This window comes from Pan troglodytes, chromosome 2 (genome assembly GCF_028858775.2).
Source record: "Pan troglodytes isolate AG18354 chromosome 2, NHGRI_mPanTro3-v2.0_pri, whole genome shotgun sequence".
NCBI classification, from domain to species: domain Eukaryota; kingdom Metazoa; phylum Chordata; class Mammalia; order Primates; family Hominidae; genus Pan; species Pan troglodytes.
The window spans coordinates 196,873,518-196,891,257 of NC_086015.1; the positions used below are offsets into that span (position 1 = coordinate 196,873,518).

General features: G+C 40.9%; 1 protein-coding gene across 7 annotated transcripts in view; it reads left to right on the plus strand.

Annotated features, from left to right (window-relative positions):
* OPA1 (OPA1 mitochondrial dynamin like GTPase) overlaps nt 1-3,110 on the plus strand; it is a 104,616-nt gene extending 101,506 nt beyond the window's left edge. For all 7 annotated transcript variants that reach the window (XM_003310176.7, XM_003310177.7, XM_063807437.1 and 4 more), the window contains one exon: nt 189-3,110. The gene's annotated coding sequence lies outside the window, so the exon portion shown is untranslated. The remainder of the gene's footprint in view (nt 1-188) is intronic.
* Nucleotides 3,111-17,740: the final 14,630 nt, after the last annotated feature.

The window sequence follows — 17,740 nt, forward strand, 5'->3', positions numbered from 1 at the left end:
CTTATGTTTGATAAAATAATTATGCCAATATTGTTAGGTCGGTGATAGACTATATAAGTTTAGTAAAACTAGCAAAGGTAAGCGGTTAGGCTTCAACATTGTTGTGATCATGCAGTCATCAACTTTGTTTAGAAATTTTGCATTTATCTCCCCTGACCTCAGTTTGTTAAATGGGCTTATTTTTACAGAATCGTACTCATAATCAGCTCTGCATACATCTGAAGAACAAAAACATCAACGTCTTTTGTCCAGCCTCTTTTTCTTCTGCTGTTCCACCTTTCTAAACATACAATAAAGTCATGGGATAAAAATAATCAATGTATGTTACGGGCGCTTTAACCATCAGCTGCCTCTCGAATGGAAGAACAGTGGTAATGGATTAACATCCTATTTTGTTGTACTAAAGTGACAAATCGGAATAATATAATTGGTATGGCCATTAGGTTCAGTCCTTGAAGATAAGAAACTTGTTCTCTGTTTGTTGTCTTATTTGTGGTGGCACTGGTTTAATGGATTAACTGAGGTTGCTCAATGTTCAGTTTCTTTTCCAGAAATACAATGCTAGGTGTTTTGAAATAAAACTTATATAGCAATTTTTTAAAGTTATCAATTGTATATAAAATCACAGTAGCCTGCTAAATCATTGTGTGTGTCTGTAGTATTCTATTCCCAGAAACTATTTGACCATGATAATTCAGTTTATATTCACCACATGAAAGAAAAATGGGTAACAGAAGAACCCCTAAAACAGGTTAATTTGGATTGTAACGTTCAGTGAAAGAAATTTCAACCCTTCATAGCCAGCGAAGAAATTTGCCTTGGAAGCTAAGTCAGTACCAGCTTACCTATTTGATTCAGTTGCTGTTTTCTCACTCTCTGTATCCATTTGAAATGGATTTATTTTAGATGTTGTATACTTACGTTAGGCTTTCTGTTAATAGTGGTTTTTCTCCTGTTGACAGAGCCACTGGGTTATGACACAGGATGAGGAAGATTAAGGATAATCAATTGACTAATTTCATTTAGAATATTATCAAACATTTCAACTAGGCATCAGAAAAAGGCTTTCTTTCATAAGACTATTTTAAATAGAAATTATTTCAACAATTAAAGTAATGTTGACCATCCCCCTCTCAGCTGAATAAAGAAGAATTTAGTTCAATTTATTGCAATTTAATTACAATACTACCTTCACAACATTTTCATGTGTTTTAAATAAATATTTTTTAATTGGCTAAAGGACATTCAAGCAAAGAAATGCTTTCTTTACTTAAAATGTCTATCTCATTTGCTGCCTTTTCACTAAGCCTTTACTTTGTTAATAAAAGTGTCCATTGTGTGATGTTTTTGATTTTACAGTTTGCTAAATCTTATTTTCTTGGAGTTGCTTTTTGGTAACAGCCCCATTGCTACTCCCCATTTTATTGTTTTACATCAATGCATGCTTCGTTGTGATCCCTCAAGATGTAACACTTGGTATGCTCGGTTGAGGATATGAAAAAATACTTCCGAAACCAGGAATTCAGTGTATGTTTGTTTTATACTGTTTGATAAGAAAAGTAGGTCCAGCCTTAAGCAGCACAGATGCGCTGGTAGATGCATAGTCAGGAACTTTTTTTATTTCTTTTAGGTCTAGGGACAGGAGTGAATAGAAAGGGAGGAGAGCGCTATTATGTTCTATACACAGATTAGGAGATGACCTTACTGGGTACACCCCTCTAACCAGTGCTTACAGGTTAATGCATGTTAATGAATATTTTTGCAGTTGTAAAGCATAACAATTACAACTACACATCTATTTCTAAAGAATAAAACAGGACCATATTTATTTACTTCTGTCAACTATAGAAAGAAAGACCTTCAGCTGTATTTCCACAGATTTCTCCCAAGGAAAAGGCTAATATTAGTCACTACTGTTATCACATCCCTTTGTATAAGTTTTAAAAAGAGATGGAGGGAGATCTTCATTTCTTTGAGGAGATCAGTATTGTAACGTATGTGAATAGATGATAACAATTAATATTACTAAAAGTCCCACATGAGAGTCCTGACGCCCTCTCCATGCCCCACAGTAATGTGGCTTCTTTCATGGGTTTTTTTTTCTTCTTTTTAGCTGATCTCATCCTAAGCATGCTTTATTTTTCCTTGAAAGCTAGGTATTTATCAACTGCAGATGTTATTGAAAGAAAATAAAATTCAGTCTCAAGAGTAAACCCTGTGTCTTGTGTCTGTAGTTCAAAAGTCAGAAATGATTCTAATTTAAACAAAAAGATATTAAATATACAGAAGTTAAATTCGTACTAGCCACAGAATCATTTGTTTTTATGTCAGAATTTGCAAAGAGTGGAGTGGACAAAGCTCTGTATGGAAGACTGAACAACTGTAAATAGATGATATCCAAACTTAATTTGGCTAGGACTTCAATTTTAAAAATCAGTGTACCTAGGCAGTGCACAGCACGAAATAAGTGGCCCTTGCAGCTTCCCCGTTTAACCCACTGTGCTATAGTTGCGGGTGGAACAGTCAACCTTTCTAGTAGTTTATGATATTGCCCTCTTTGTAGTCCCATTTTCCACAGTTTTTTCCGCAGACTTCTTTCTGCAAATTATTCAGCCTCCAAATGCAAATGAATGATATAAAAATAAGTAGGGAACATGGCAGAGAGTGGTGCTTCCCAGCCTCACAATGTGGGAATTTGACATAGGATGAGAGTCAGAGTATAGGTTTAAAAGATAAAATCTTTAGTTAATAATTTTGTATTTATTTATTCTAGATGTATGTATCTGAGGAAAGAAATCTGGTATTTTTGCTTTCCAATAAAGGGGATCAAAGTAATGGTTTTTCTCTCAGTTCTCTAAGCTGGTCTATGTTATAGCTCTAGCAGTATGGAAATGTGCTTTAAAATACGCTTACCTTTTGAATGATCATGGCTATATGTTGTTGAGATATTTGAAACTTACCTTGTTTTCACTTGTGCACTGTGAATGAACTTTGTATTATTTTTTTAAAACCTTCACATTACGTGTAGATATTATTGCAGCTTATATTTTGCCTGTGCTTGATCAAAGGTCATTTGTGTAGATGAGTAATTAAAAAATATTTAAATCACATTATAATTCTATTATTGGAGAGCATCTTTTAAATTTTTTTCTGTTTTAACGAGGGAAAGAGAAACCTGTGTACCTAGGGTCATTATTTGACCCCACAGTATAACCAGATTCATGGTCTAACAAGCTCTCAGTGTGGCTTTTCTCTGAATGCTTGAATTTCACACGCCTTGCATTTCACAGTTGTACTCCACGGTCAACCGGTGCTTTTTTTCACATCGTGGTACTTGTCAAAACATTTTGTTGTTTACCTTGGTAAAATATATAAAAAAGGTTTTCTAATTTCACTTTGCTGCCAAGGCTGTCATTTTCATTAATGCTGCCAACATGTTCATATGAGGCTTACTAAGAAGTTATAACTAAACCTTAGAACTGGAAGAGACTTTAATTTCATCTACCATCTGATTATAAACTCCTGTTACTCACTTTGTTATTCCTCCAGAACTTTGCTCATAAATGATACCTACTATTTGTCGATCATTGGATATGTCAAGTTAGGTAGCGTATAGGTGTGCCTTCTTAATTCCTTCAGAAGATGCAGAGGCAAGAACATGTTTCAATCGTGTTAGCATTGGTTTTCTTTATCAGTGCTAACAGACTCAGTGTGAGGCCCCATACTTTATTTTAAACTAGGTTTTCATCCTTGTGTAATTCAAGTTCAGAATCTTCGTGTATCAAAACGTTTGAAGAATTTAGTTACTAAAGATTTAATATAGCAATTAATTTTTTTAGCATGTCTGATTGAAGAATTAATATATTTATCAAATTGAAATAGCTACCATGTGCCTATAGATAATACAGATGTATTTAATTATGAAGTACGTCTTAAAATAACCACATACCCGATTTGTGATAACTAAAACAATCATGTCCTGCACATATTAGACCCAGTTAATAAGTGTAGAAAACTTAAGCGTTCAAACAAGTACTACAAAAATTGTTAAAGGTTCAAAACCAGGAGACAGTATCAGGAAGGCTTAAATGTGGGTGATCTCTAGCTGGAAGAAGACAGCTTCTAAAACTAAGGGTAGGAAAAACCTATATCATAAGGCATTTGTTTAAATGTATATCCTAAAATGACAGAATCGAGCTTGAAAATTGAGAGTATGTATGTGATTCCTCTCCAAGACTTCTCATGAGTTACGTACATATTCTGCAGAAGCCGCGTTAAGGTGCATTTGTGGCCAAGTCACTGAAAAGGAGGTAAATACTACTTATAAATGCTGTTAAATGAAAATTTTTTTTTTTTTTTTTTTTTTTTTTTTTTGAGATGGAGTCTTGCTCTGTCGCCCAGGCTGGAGTGCAGTGGCGCGATCTCAGCTCACTGCAAGCTCCACCTCCCGGGTTCAGGCCATTCTCCTGCCTCAGCCTCCCGAGTAGCTGGGACTACAGGCACCTGCCACCACGCCCGGCTAATTTTTTGTATTTTTAGTAGAGATGGGGTTTCCCCGTGTTAGCCAGGATGGTCTCAATCTCCTGACCTCGTGATCCACCTGCCTCGGCCTCCCAAAGTGCTGGGATCACAGGCGTGATTGTTACTCTTTGTGATAAAAAATTCTTGTTCCTGCTGTTAGTACTTTTAATTCATTAACCCAGGTGTAAACTGTTCCTTTCCAAGTATTTGGGAAATTCAAAGATCTGTTTTTGAAAAAACTAGGCCAGAGGCACCCCTGAAGATCTAGTCACAGTGCAGTGATACTGCCAGCAGCCCCCCACAGAGATATGTCTTACGGCTGTATTAAGAAAATAAGTTACACTCTTTAATGTTCAGAACAGAATACTCATTCTGCTGCTTACTCTTGTAGTTATTAAATCACAGAGCAACAATACGGAAGTTAGAATTTTATCCATTTGTCAGAAAAGATGCTCATGGTTTATGTGACCTAATACTTTCCAAAAGCTCTTGAGACCTCTGATATTTGTGAGAGAATATGTAAGGAATAGGTTAACCTCCTTTTTTTGCTTTGGTAAACTTCATCTGAGATTAGGCCAAATCATCAGAAAGCAATACTGCCTGGGCTGCTACTTACCTACCTCTTTGATATTACGTCCTTGGCTTCACAGGCCAGACCTTATGACACATCTATTTGAAGAAAGTACACAGTCTCTTTTGCAGAAGTCTAACCTAATGACATGTCTTGATTATCACTGAAATTCATTAAGGATTACTAGATAGTACCAGCGGTTTCCCCTCCAGACACATGTATGTACTGCTCTCCTTGTGACAATGAGAACTGAAGACTTTACCATTTTCTTTGCTTCAGCTGCCAGGAAATGCTGAAATTAATTTCCCTCTCAACTGAAGGAATGAACCTAACCATTTTTCTGCTCCTTTAGTTTGTGTTCTATTTTTGTTATTAATCTCTCTTTCCATACATCTTAACACAGAAACAGCCCTGCGTCACTAACAAAATACAATGCTTACTTATTTCTCATTTTAAGAAATATATTTGTCTAGAGGGTTTAAGAATTCCCACATGTGCCATAATGCTCCAGGTGGTACACAGCCACTCCCCTTGCATACCTAATGTATATAATTTTTTCTACAATCAGTTCATATATATATATAGTAAAAAATCAGAAATCACCTCAAGGACACAGTACACACCCAGTGACAATAACATGCCTGCCTGCCCGCTGCCGTGAGCAACACCACAGTAGCAGGAGGTGCCTGATGTGTGTTGAGAGGAAGGATGCAAAGAGATATGCGTAAGTTTGCAGCCATTCCAGAAATATTAACACATCCTAACTAAGGGCCTATTTTAAAGGTCTGAGCAGGACTCATAACATTACAAAGTGGACTAAAACTGGCCAGCAGCATTTTGGGATCCATGGAGAAACTCCACTGAATTCTTTTTGAACGGTCAATATCCTATCTTGCCAAGGAATGGTCCCATGAAACATTTTTGGTTTCCCTTTAAAATTTTGAAACTAAGAAGAAAACTTGAATCCAGAGCAAAGAAACCAGTATACCTTGAGTTTTGCACCCATTATCACAGAAAGTATTGTTTCCATTTTATAGATGAGAAAATCAGCTAAGGTTTTGCACAAGGTTATTCTAGTTGAATAGCAAAGTTGAAACTTGAAAACAAGTTTGATTACAAGCCTATGCACTTTCCAAAATATGCTCCCTTTCAGAAATACTTTTAGGAAAGTAAACATTTATGATATTAGGAGCACATTAGGGCACATGATATACCTAGAAAGTACAAAATGACCTAACTCATAACAAAAATGGCCTGTGATAGTCTTTCCTAATTACATGAGGCTATTGTTGCATTGCAAGAATGGAACTATCAGCAGAGATGGGTGGCTGCCTGTGAGACCTTAGTGGACAAGAAGATGAGATTCAGTAGGTTCTAATTTCATGTTAACGCCAGGCCTTAAGTTTTAGGTGTAAAAAACAAGTGCTTTGCAATTCTCAACATGTTAATAATGTTAATTCTCTCATTTTATCCTGTGCAGATTCTGTCAATCTTTTTTAGTTAGTCCAAGTATTAAAATATGGAATTGCTCTTTCCTCAGTTTTTAAAAACTTGATTGAATATTTTATTTTTCCAAATTACTATTTTTTTTTTTTTTTTGAGACAGGGTTTCTCACTGTCCCTCATGCTGGAGTGCAGTGACACAATCACAGCTCACTGCAACCTCGACCTCCTGGGCTCAAGTGATCCTCCCACCTCAACCTCTCGAGTAGGTGGGACTACAGGGACACACCACCATGCCTAGCTAATCTTTTTTTTAATTTTTAGTAGAGATGAGATCTCAACATGTTGCCAAACTGATCTCGAAATTCTGAGTTCAGGCAAGCCTCCTACCTCAGCCTTCCGGAGTGCTGAGATTATAAGCGTGAGCCACCTAGCCTGGCCCAAATTACTACTTTTGAGTGTCTTTCTGCGCCCCACCCCCAATAAAATTATTTTGAAGGAAAAGCTATTAGCAGAAGTCTTTAAAATTTCTACTAAATTTATATTCCAGGTATCTCATGTACATTCTTTAATTTTCTTGCCTTGAGATATGTCTGGTTTCCCAAGACTGTTAGGACCGAAAGAGAGATTTTCATGCCAAAATCTGTATGAGTTATCTTTACCCGTATCAGAACATCTCTAATATGAATGCTTAATTGAACATGCCTGCCATTTGCTGCCTCTGCCATTTCATAGGCTCTTGGTACCATCACAAAGCCACTCCCACTTTCATACATTCAGATTTCTCTAAACATCTGAGACATTCACATTCTTGCTAATTATACTCATTGCTCTGGTCATAGCTGAATCAAGATTCTGAGAGTGTAATTTTGTTCACGTCAAAAGCATTGTTTTCTTATCCTGTTGGTGGACTGAGGCATTTGGACCTGGATGCTCTCCCCATTGGGCGCCCCCCGTTGGTACGTTTCGCCAGCTGTGTACTCTATGATTGGCTGGCCTTTTGATGTGCAGATACTACAAGTTGGTCACAAACTTGTGTACAATGGGCCTGTTCTGGTTCATGTGAAAATCAACATCCTTTTTTGTGTTACCGGGTGACAGGATGCTACAATACTATTAGCATTTGCAAAGAGTGTGCTCTGTCCAAGGGTGTAACCACAGGTCGTGTGCTGCTCAGTTTGTGTTTCTCTATTATGTGAGAGACACAAAGAAGCTGAAGGCTGGCAAAGGCCTGTCAAATCTTGTAATGTAGCGCTCGACCCCCAAACTCCACTTGGCCTCCAAGCATCTCTTGTTCCCTGTCCCACCCCTTTCTCTGAATGGGCTCTGAGGTAGGTAAATGAATTCAGGGGCCTGGTAGGCGGGGGATTCCTTTCTGACCTCATTCCTGTACCATTTGTTTGCAGGCTTGTAGGGGGAGAGGAGGACATTTTGGGATCCTTTGTGTCAAATCATTTTCTTGCAGGTTGGGGAGTTAATGGTAACTTTGTCTGAAGCCAGCCAAGCAGAAAGCCTCCACGGATGAGGCGTGGTATGCTCAACCTCCTCAAAAACCACAAGATGAGAATGTGGAAATGGGGAACTTTCTAGAGCAGATGAGTATGCGACAAGTCTGCATGTGCCACATCTGATGGGAAGCTTAAACCTTCCTGTGTACTTAGGCATACAGTAGTTCATTTTAAGAGGGTTTTCCTCTTTCTGAATCATCATGGTGTTTTTATTGATGCCTGTAGTTTGGATAATCTTTTGTGCGGCCAATATTTATATATTCTGCACCATTTTGAAAGCCTTCTACTACCTGGTTACCTGTATGTATCGTGTGATTTCAAGAAGTTTTATCATGGTTTTGTCCTCGGATTTACTTTGTTTACCTAAAAAATGAACTATTGTTTTAGAACAGTGATAACTCTTACTTTGGAAAAAAAAAAAAAAGAGACCCAGAGAAAAGCAATTTGCTCAATTAATGTTACAGCTAGAAACTGTTCCCTGATTCCTAGGCAAGTACTGTGTGTTTCATGAAGGTTTAGACCCAGGGCCACAGGTTCAATACTTCCAAAGCCAGTCGTTTTGTGAAAGAAGTTGGGGACCTATTTATGTGAAACCTCCCTATTTTTAAATGTTAGCAGCTAATTTTGAAAATCTTAAATACTTGTGTGAGTCCAAGAGAAACATCTGCAAATAGCATGCTTCCCGCCCGTGAGTCACTATTTGAAACCTCTGATTTCAGCTATAGCTTTCTGCTCATTTCTGGCCTCGGTGCATTTGGGTGATAATAGTACCAAGGCCTTCTGAAAATAACATGATTTCTGGTCATTTTTAGAGATGCAGAGTTTTTTGTTGTTTCTGCTTTATTATGAGGCTGGACTGGAGGGAAATTCTCATTTATTAAATGCCTGCTGTATCCCAGGTACTTTAAACACATCATCTTGCTTATTCTTACAACTTCCTAAGGTAGGCATTGTCATTTACCAACAGGCTAACTCTGGCTCAGAGAGGTTGCCTCAAGTTCCACCGCTGGCTGGTTGACAAAGTCTTTATGGGATCCCATGTAGGTTTGACTGCAGAGCTTAGAAAAAGAGCAGGTACAGAATGGGCTGGAAGAGTACTAATAGCTTTCTTCCCTTACCCGTTCAACCATCGTAAGGAGGCAGTTCCTTTTCATGTCATGAGCTGGTTGGCAAAAAAGCGTTACTCTATTCTGGGTACTCTGGATGTAGTTACCTAGAAATAAGGCAAGTGAAGGTTTAAAATATTCAGGAATCCCAGCATCTAGAAATAAGTTGGCCTCTTCTGTGAACCCTATACAGATGCTCCTTGACTTAGGATGGAGTTACATCCCAATAAGTTCATCATACTTTGAAAATATTCTCAGTCTAAAATGCATTTTAATACACCTTACCTGCTGAACATCACACCTCAGCCTGGCCTACCTTAAACATGCTCAGAACACTTACATTAGCCTGCAGTTGAGCAAAGTCATCTAACACAGAGCCTATTTTATAATAAAGTGTTGAATGTCTTGTAATGTGCTGAATACCGGCCTGAAAGTGGAAAACAGAACAGTGTTCTGGGTACTTGAAGTACAGTTTCTACTGAACGCATATAGCTTTCGTGCCACCATAAAGTTGAAAAGTTATCAATCAAACCATTGTAAGTGGAGGACTGTCTGTGTATCTGTAAACTCCACTGTCTTTCAGTCACAGCCATCCTCCTTGGAAGAGAAGTCCTCCCCATTCCTTCTTCAGCCCCCTCAAAGCCAGTGTTTTCTTTTACCATCTGGGCCCTTGCACCATAGTGCAAGGACCACTACCACTGCCACTTTGCCATCTGCCCCTCGGCAAGGCCACCAGTGACCTCCATTTGGCTAATTGCCCTCAATACATTTATTATTTGGCTTGGTCCCTTAAGGTTGTTTAATATTTTGTGATAACCTTTCATTCTCCCTCTCCTCCCTCTGGGACATTTAGAACTTCGTAACATACATTCGCTCACCCTCTCTCTCTCTCTCTAACCTCTTATTTCTTTGGCTTCTGTGCCACTACTTTCTCCTGGTTTCCCTTCTAATAACAAAATGCCTATTGGTTTTCAGTGCTGCTCACAGGCCTGCCTGAGTGTTGTCGTTCCCTGAACACTCTGTTTCTTGACCCTACTTCTCCCTGGCTGATCAGCTCTCCCTGCTGTATCTGCTCCTGGCTCTCAACTCGAGCTCCATCCTGTTCCTCTCTCCATGCTTCACAAACCCATATCGCCAACTATACCTGCATGTCCCACAGGCACTTCACACTTAACCTATCCAAAATGCAACCAATTCTTTCTCCAGTAAACCTGTCTCTTCTCCAGATTCCACTATTTTTGTGACAGACACTGTGATATACCTAGTTGCACAAGACAAAAACCTGGGACCCTCTCCCCAGTGCAACCAACAAATCCAATCACCACTTTCTTTTTTTTTTTTTTTTTTTTGAGACAGAGTCTCACTCAGTTGCCCAGGCTGGAGTGCAGTGGCACGATCTCAGCTCACTGCAACCTCCGCCTCCCAGGTTCAAGCGATTCTCCTGCCTTAGTCTCCGGAGTAGCTGGGACTACAGGTGTGCACCACCACGCCCAGCTAATTTTTTTTTTTTTTTTTTTTTTTTTTGGTATTTTTAGTAGAGACAGGGTTTCACCATGTTGGCCAGGCTGGTCTCGAACTCCTGATCTCAGGTGATCCACCCACCTCGGCCTCCCAGAGCACTGGGATTACAAGCGTAAGTCACCACGCCCGACCCACCAGTTTAATATATTTGTACCCCTCCACTCTTTCCCATCCTGTCTGCACAGATCAGGTGGTCCCCATGTCTCACCTTTGTTGTTGCCATGGGCCTTCATTTTCATCTCCTGTTCATCCCCCACACTCCTGCCAGAATGAAATATCTAAAATGGGAACATGATCATTTGATTAAAATCTGTCTCCAGGTAGCTTTATTTCTCCATTGATAAAATAAGAGGGTTTGGTTGGATGTTCATTCAGCGTTCTTCTAATACTGACATTTGTGAAAACTTTAATTCTGTTTTATATAAAACTGCCCTTAATTGGCATAGAGCTTTTTTATCTCATTTAATCTTTAAAATATGTCCACAAGGTAAATAAGATATTCATTGTGATGGAATAAATCGAACTGATTATTGTATTATTTTAAACATTTAATTAAATAGTTTGATTCTGGCACTAAACTTCTGAAGTATTTATTACAGAGCTTTACTAAAGATATAAAACACTTTCAGGGGAAAATCTTTGCCTTTTTTGGCATCTGGAGAGTTTCTCCATGAGGAAATTGCCTTCTTAGATGCCAGTGCTTACTCTGTACCAGCAGTTGGTAGAGTGTGGTCTTTGGGTCCCTGGGGGTCCTCAAGATTATTTCCGTGGTCCACAAGGTCACCATGATTTTGATAATAATACTAATATTTGCCCTTTTCACTGTGTTGACATTCACTGGTTGTAGAAAAACCACAGCACACCACACTGGAGCCTCGGCATGAATCAAGGCAACGGCACCGCCGGTCCTAACAGGCACTATGTCATCTTCACTGCCGTGCACTCCCCTTTTTTCCAAAAAAAACACAGAAGCCTGGTACACAGAAAACATGTGCATATAAAGGATAATGGTGATCTTGAGAAAAAGTACTTGTAGAATTGTTTAATCTGTGACGTAAATTACCACTTTTTTTTCAAGGAACACCATTTTGCTTAAAAGAATGACTGACAAACTACATAAGTCAGACTTGGTCACCTGGCAGCCATTTTCTCAAACTAAGCGGAGTGAGCCAGCCACTTCAAGGAAAACCACTTTTGTGCATTTATTGCCAATGATACAAATTACACATTTAAGCAAAAATGAACATTTTGAAAAACTTGTATTGAGCTTGTCATTGAGCTTGACAGCTTTTCAGTGTATGTATTTCTGATGAGATAATGATATTAATGGATGTGATTTTTGGATATTGTAAAGTGCAAAGTGTCAACAGTTGGAGGATCTGCATAACCGTGGGAACTGGCATTTCTCGAATGGTTAATGCGTTGTGGTAACAAATCAGGCATGAGTAAAGATGCCTGCAAAATGGGAGCTGGACCAGAGGAGTTTAGGTCACAGAATATGGAGAAGTTCATTGATACGGTTTTGGATGCCACATTACAACTAACCTTTTTTAAGTGTTGGTGCAGTATCAGAGAAGACTCACAATTACCTGAAATGGCTCTTACATTCTTCTCTTTTTCAATTCCGTAACTGTGTGAGGCCAGGTTTTCTACATCTGTGTCAGCCAAAACAGCACATCACAATAGATTGAATGCAGAAGCAGGTAAGATAATCCGGTTATCTGCTATCAAGCCAGACATTAAAAAGAATTGCAAAAATGAAAGATGGTACTACTCTTGTTGCTATATTTGTTTTTCATCAGAAATGTTATTTATGTTAACATGTAATTGTTTTATTTTTTAAATACATTGAGTAATATTTCTCAGTTATAATTTCTTTTTTCTTTTTCTTTCTTTTTTTTTTTTTTCTCTTTTTTTTTTTTTTTTTTGAGACAGAGTTTCACTCTTGTCACCCACCCAGGCTGGAGTGCAGGGGCATGATCTTGGCTCACTGCAATCTCCACCTCCCAGGTTCAAGTGATTCTCCTGCCTCAGCCTCCCCAGTAGCTGGGACTACAGGCGCATGCCACCACACCCGGCTAACTTTTGTATTTTTAGTAGAGATGGGGTTTCACAATGTTGGCCAGGCTGTTCCTGAACTCCTGACCTCAAGTGATCCACCCGCCCCTGCCTCCCAAAGTGCTGGGGTTACAGGCATGAGCCACTGCACCCAGCCAGTTCTAATTTCTAATATAATAAATATCAACAGACATAACCTACACAAACAAAAACTCTTGGGGTACTCAATAATTCTCAAGAGATTAAACATTTGACAATCACTGCTTTGTACTATGAGGCTTAGCTATAGGATCAGACCCTTTGTTTAAAATATCTGAAGCTCTGCACCATCCATGAAAATTACCTGTTGACTTCTTTACCTGAAATCGGGATATATTTTATGTCAATGGCAAGTGCCAGAAGCCAGGCCAGCAAATGGCAGTGATACCTGGTATATTGGTTGCATGTCCAAATCAGCTGTACGACTCCACTGGACCTGTTCTCCCTAAGGACATGGTGGTGTCCATGTCATTACATTCATCGGATAGTTTTCAGGCCATATCTCACTTCACCCATTACTATATTCTGTAGCGTTGACCACTTCATCTTTGAAGTACTTGCTTCTCTTGGCTTCCATTACAGCACACACTTCTGATTTTCCTCCTACCTTCCTGGCTGTTCTTCCTCCTCAGTGCTCTGTTCTGGTGCTCTTCCAACCGATATTCTCTTCCTAGATTTTATCCACTCCCATAGCCTCAACTCTCATTTAATCGCCAGTGCTTCCCGATGCCTATTCAACATTATCACTTGTACTTTTCAAAGATACCTCATAGCTAAAGTCATTATAATTCTTGCCCACCTGTACTCACTTCACTCTGCTCTGTTTCACTAAATGGGAATATCATTTACATCATTTACCTTTTTGCTCAAACCAAAAACTAGGGGTCACCCTTGACTCTTCCCCCAACCCCATGTCCACATCAAATCTCCACCATGGCCTATTAATTAGACACCCAAGCATCTCAAATCCATCCATGCCTTTCCGTCCACACTGTCACCATCTTGGCCCTAGTCATGATCTGCAGGGCCTCCTGACTCATTTGCTCTCTTGCTTTCCTCTGGTCTAGCCTCTGTACTATAGCCAGATCCTAGATGATTGTTATTCTTCTACTTAAAGCCATGGTATGGATTGGCACTGTCCTGATAATGTTCAGAGTCATCAGGGGTTTTCAGGGCCCCGTGAGATCTGCCCCTGCCTTCTCCAGCCTCCTTTTTCCCTGTGCTTCAGACACTTGAGCTTTCGGGTCTATAAATACACTCTATGCTACCCTGGGCTTTTGTACATCCTCTTCTCAACCCTGAACTCCCATTAGCCTAGCCAACTGCTGCTTATCCTTAGGGCTCTGCTGAAATATCACCTCCTCTGGGAGCCCTTCCCTGACCTAGCTCCCAACTCAGACTAATCTAAGTTTTTGATATTCTCCTGTAGCACCCTAAACTTGGCCCTCTTTGTGCATGTGACATTCCCAGTTACTTACACGGTGTCCGTCTTCCCATTTAGATTGTAGATTCTAAGAAATGAGAGACTGACTGCACCTGATTTCCCCATAACACAGTCCTGGCACAATACATTGTGATCTAATGAATAAATAAGCTTATTTGAATGTCGGGGCTATAAAGGATTTTGAAGTCCCAATCCATATTCAAAAACATGGCATAAATGAATCCCTGAAGGAGAACATAGCAAAGCTAGTTTGTTACAGTTTACAAAGCTAGTTTGTTTGGATCTCTGAACCAAACACTTCCAGGCCTCCTGATTTCTAGTAGGATTTTCTTCTCAGGATGTTATGCTCGTGAAGACCCTGGGCCCTGCAGGTCGCAGTACTGGGTTAAAATCCTGGCACTGCTGTTTTCTAGCTGTGTGGTGTCAAATTCTTCTCTAAGCCTTCATTTCCTCATTTCACACACACACACAAGTGTGTGTGTGTGTTTTCTATCTCAGGGGCTTTGGGGTTAAAATTAGATAATATATTTTAAACACTTTCAAAGTGTCTGGTACATGGTGAGTGTCCAAAACTATTAGCTATTATTATGACACTATGTTGGTTTAAATTAAGATCCATCAATAATTGTTTCCAAACCAAAAACAAGAATGGCGTCAGAAATATTGATGGAATTGGCCAGATGCGGTGGCTTATGCCTGTAATCCCAGCACTTTGGGAGGCCAAGGTCCAACATGGTGAAACCCCATTTCTACTACAAATACAAAAATTAGCCGGGCGTGGTGGCGGGTGCCTGTATTCCCAGCTACTCAGGAGGCTGAGGCAGGAGAATCGCTTGAACCAGGGAGACGGAGGTTGCAGTGAGCTGAGATCGCACAACTGCACTCCAGCCTGGGTGACGGAGTAAGACTCCATCTCAAAAACAAAAAAAAAGAAAAAGAAGTATTGGTGGAATCTTGCCCCTCTCCTGCAGTGTCTACTCACCTATGCTGACACAAGTACAATTTATTCTCCAGAGGTGTTTCCTCCACTCTTTCTGCTAAGCAAAGGGTTAGCAGACATTTCAGTGGCCTCTGCTTCCAGTCAGGGCCCAGCTCCGCTCTGTGGAGCCACTGCTGCTCCAACTGCTCTGCTGGTGCTGGTGCTACGGGCTTGGGCCTGGAAGAGTGAACAGTCCAGTTCACAGCCCAAGTCCTGTGCATTCATGTCTGTTCAGGAGAGGCCCTTAAGGGTGTTGCCTGTGTGGCACCAACTCAATAAGCTGCACTTACAGATTCTGAAGAAAACGTAGGCTGTCATGTGGGTCTGTATTTTTCTTAAGAAGATACAGAGAATTCAGTTCCAACTCATTTAGCATTGCTTAATGAAACTCTTACCTTTAGCGCAGGGATGTTAATGATGACATTGTTAATGCGGCACACCAGTGTTTTTGTTCCAGGACCCACGGTTGATAGAGAACCCAGCATCAGGAAGAACTGCGCCACCCCTGAGCAAATGCTTTGTGCCTGCCTTCTATTGACCATTTTTCTCCTTTTACTTTGGCTGCTAGGAAGCCCAAAACTAAATTATCAGCCTATCCTTGCTCTCATATGGAGCCTTACATTATATGTCTTATAACCCCCTAGAAAGATGGACCCTTTCATCAGAAAAGCAGATTCAGTCCTTAATTTCATGGTATTAAATTTTTCCTTGACTTGATTTCATCTTGCTCCCTTTTTTTCCTCATGTAACTTTGATTTCTTCATCTGCATTATTGTGGGAATTTCCAAAAGTGACCTCAGATCCTTTTGTCCAATGAAGTAAAGTGTGAACTTAAACATGCAACTACCAGTGAGTCGGTCAGCGAGTTCCCTCATGTGTACTGAAGCCAACTCCTTTCTAAGGGGCAAGTTGCATGTCTGTAACTTTTTTCTTGTTATTTCTTTTAACTCTTCTATGACATAGGGACATGGATTAGTGAGGGAAAGCAGCATAGCAGTGCCTTATGAAAATCCAGTTCTTCTTCTAGTCTATGCGAATAGCCGAAAAGCCAGCAGGGACCCAGAGGCCGCGGAGCCGGGCCGCAGAGTGGAGGCCAGGCCGGTGGGCAGGAGGAGGTGGGAACACCGAAGGCCGCCAGGACTGAATCCGCTTCTCTAATGAAAGGGCCCTTTTTTCCAGGGGATTATAAGAATATTCATGACCCTTGAGATCAGCAGGTGAGGCTCAGCCCTCCCTACTCATCCTTTGGGCAAATAGTTCAGAAAGCCGAGGTTGCCAGGATGAGAAAGAAACAGTGGGAGTTGGGAGCTTTTCCCGCTTCCCTTGGCCCCCAACCCCCTTTCATTTTCAGAGGAGGGCAGGGTGGGGGCACTTGTCCTGAGGTGAATCAAGGACTGTGTCTTTCATTTCCAAAGAGCAGGCAGCGAGGCTGAGGCAGAAGTCCCGTGACATGACTTGAGACACAAAATGGTATCTTAGCATCGAAGACTCCCTTTGACAAGAAGAAGAAAAGCCCTTTTCTTCCCAGCCCGGATTAGGCGAGGAGGGAATTCTCCGGAACATGTGTGCATTGTTTCGTGGAGGGCAGCCAGGCTGGCCTGGGGCTTGCCTCCCAAAGTCAGCCCAAGGAAGCTTGTCCTCGTGTAATTAAAAGGGAAGGGAAACAGCAGGGGGTCTTGTTCCGCTGCTACCCACCAAAGTGGGGTCCCCGGGGGAAGGTGTGGCCCAGGAAATTGGCTAAATTAATGGTTATGGGAGGCCTCCCTGAATGTGTGGGCCCTGGAGGCAGAAAGAGGGCAGGGCAGGGAGTCTCATCAGAGCCTTTCTGATAAAATGGGAGAAAGAGAAATGCTCTCAGGGCAGGGGTGTCTAAGCTCTTGCCCCCTGACTGGGCATCCAGGCTGCCCTCGGGACACAGCACCTGCGGTGAGGGGTCAGCCCCTTGTGGAAAGCAGAGCCTCCGGGCAGTGTGTCCAGGCCCTCCCTGTCCAGCTGATGCAGGCTGGCCCCTCACATTCTCCAGCTGACAGCGAGGCCGGGAGCGAGGAGGTCACAGGTCATGGCCGGGCACTGGGGCCCTGGAGCTCACAAAGCGGGAGCTGCTTCCCTGGGCAACATGAGTTTCTGGAAAGCAGTCTCTTGTATTTGTCAATGGTACAGTGTCTCACTCAGAAATTATCAGGAAAAGTGAAACCCTGAACTGGAAGCCAACGTCTTAGGCATTTATAAGGTTTAACCCATTTATGAAGAAGAAATGTCCTTTCCTTATGAAAAAGAAAACTTTTCTTCATGAAGAAATGCTTTATAATCGCCATTTCCTGAAAGCTGCCCTTCAAAAAGGTGAACTCCATGCTTCATTTTTGCCAACTCACTTCTCTCCAAATCTTGTAGACTGGATTACAGAGGACATCGGGCAATCTTAATCAGCAGTCTGGAGATTCATGACCCCTCTCCACAGCCTGACTCCAGGGTACACGGGTAAGATAATAGTGACAACAGCCATGAAACGAAGGGGGCTGGTTTTCCATGACCCCACACATTCTGCCCAAG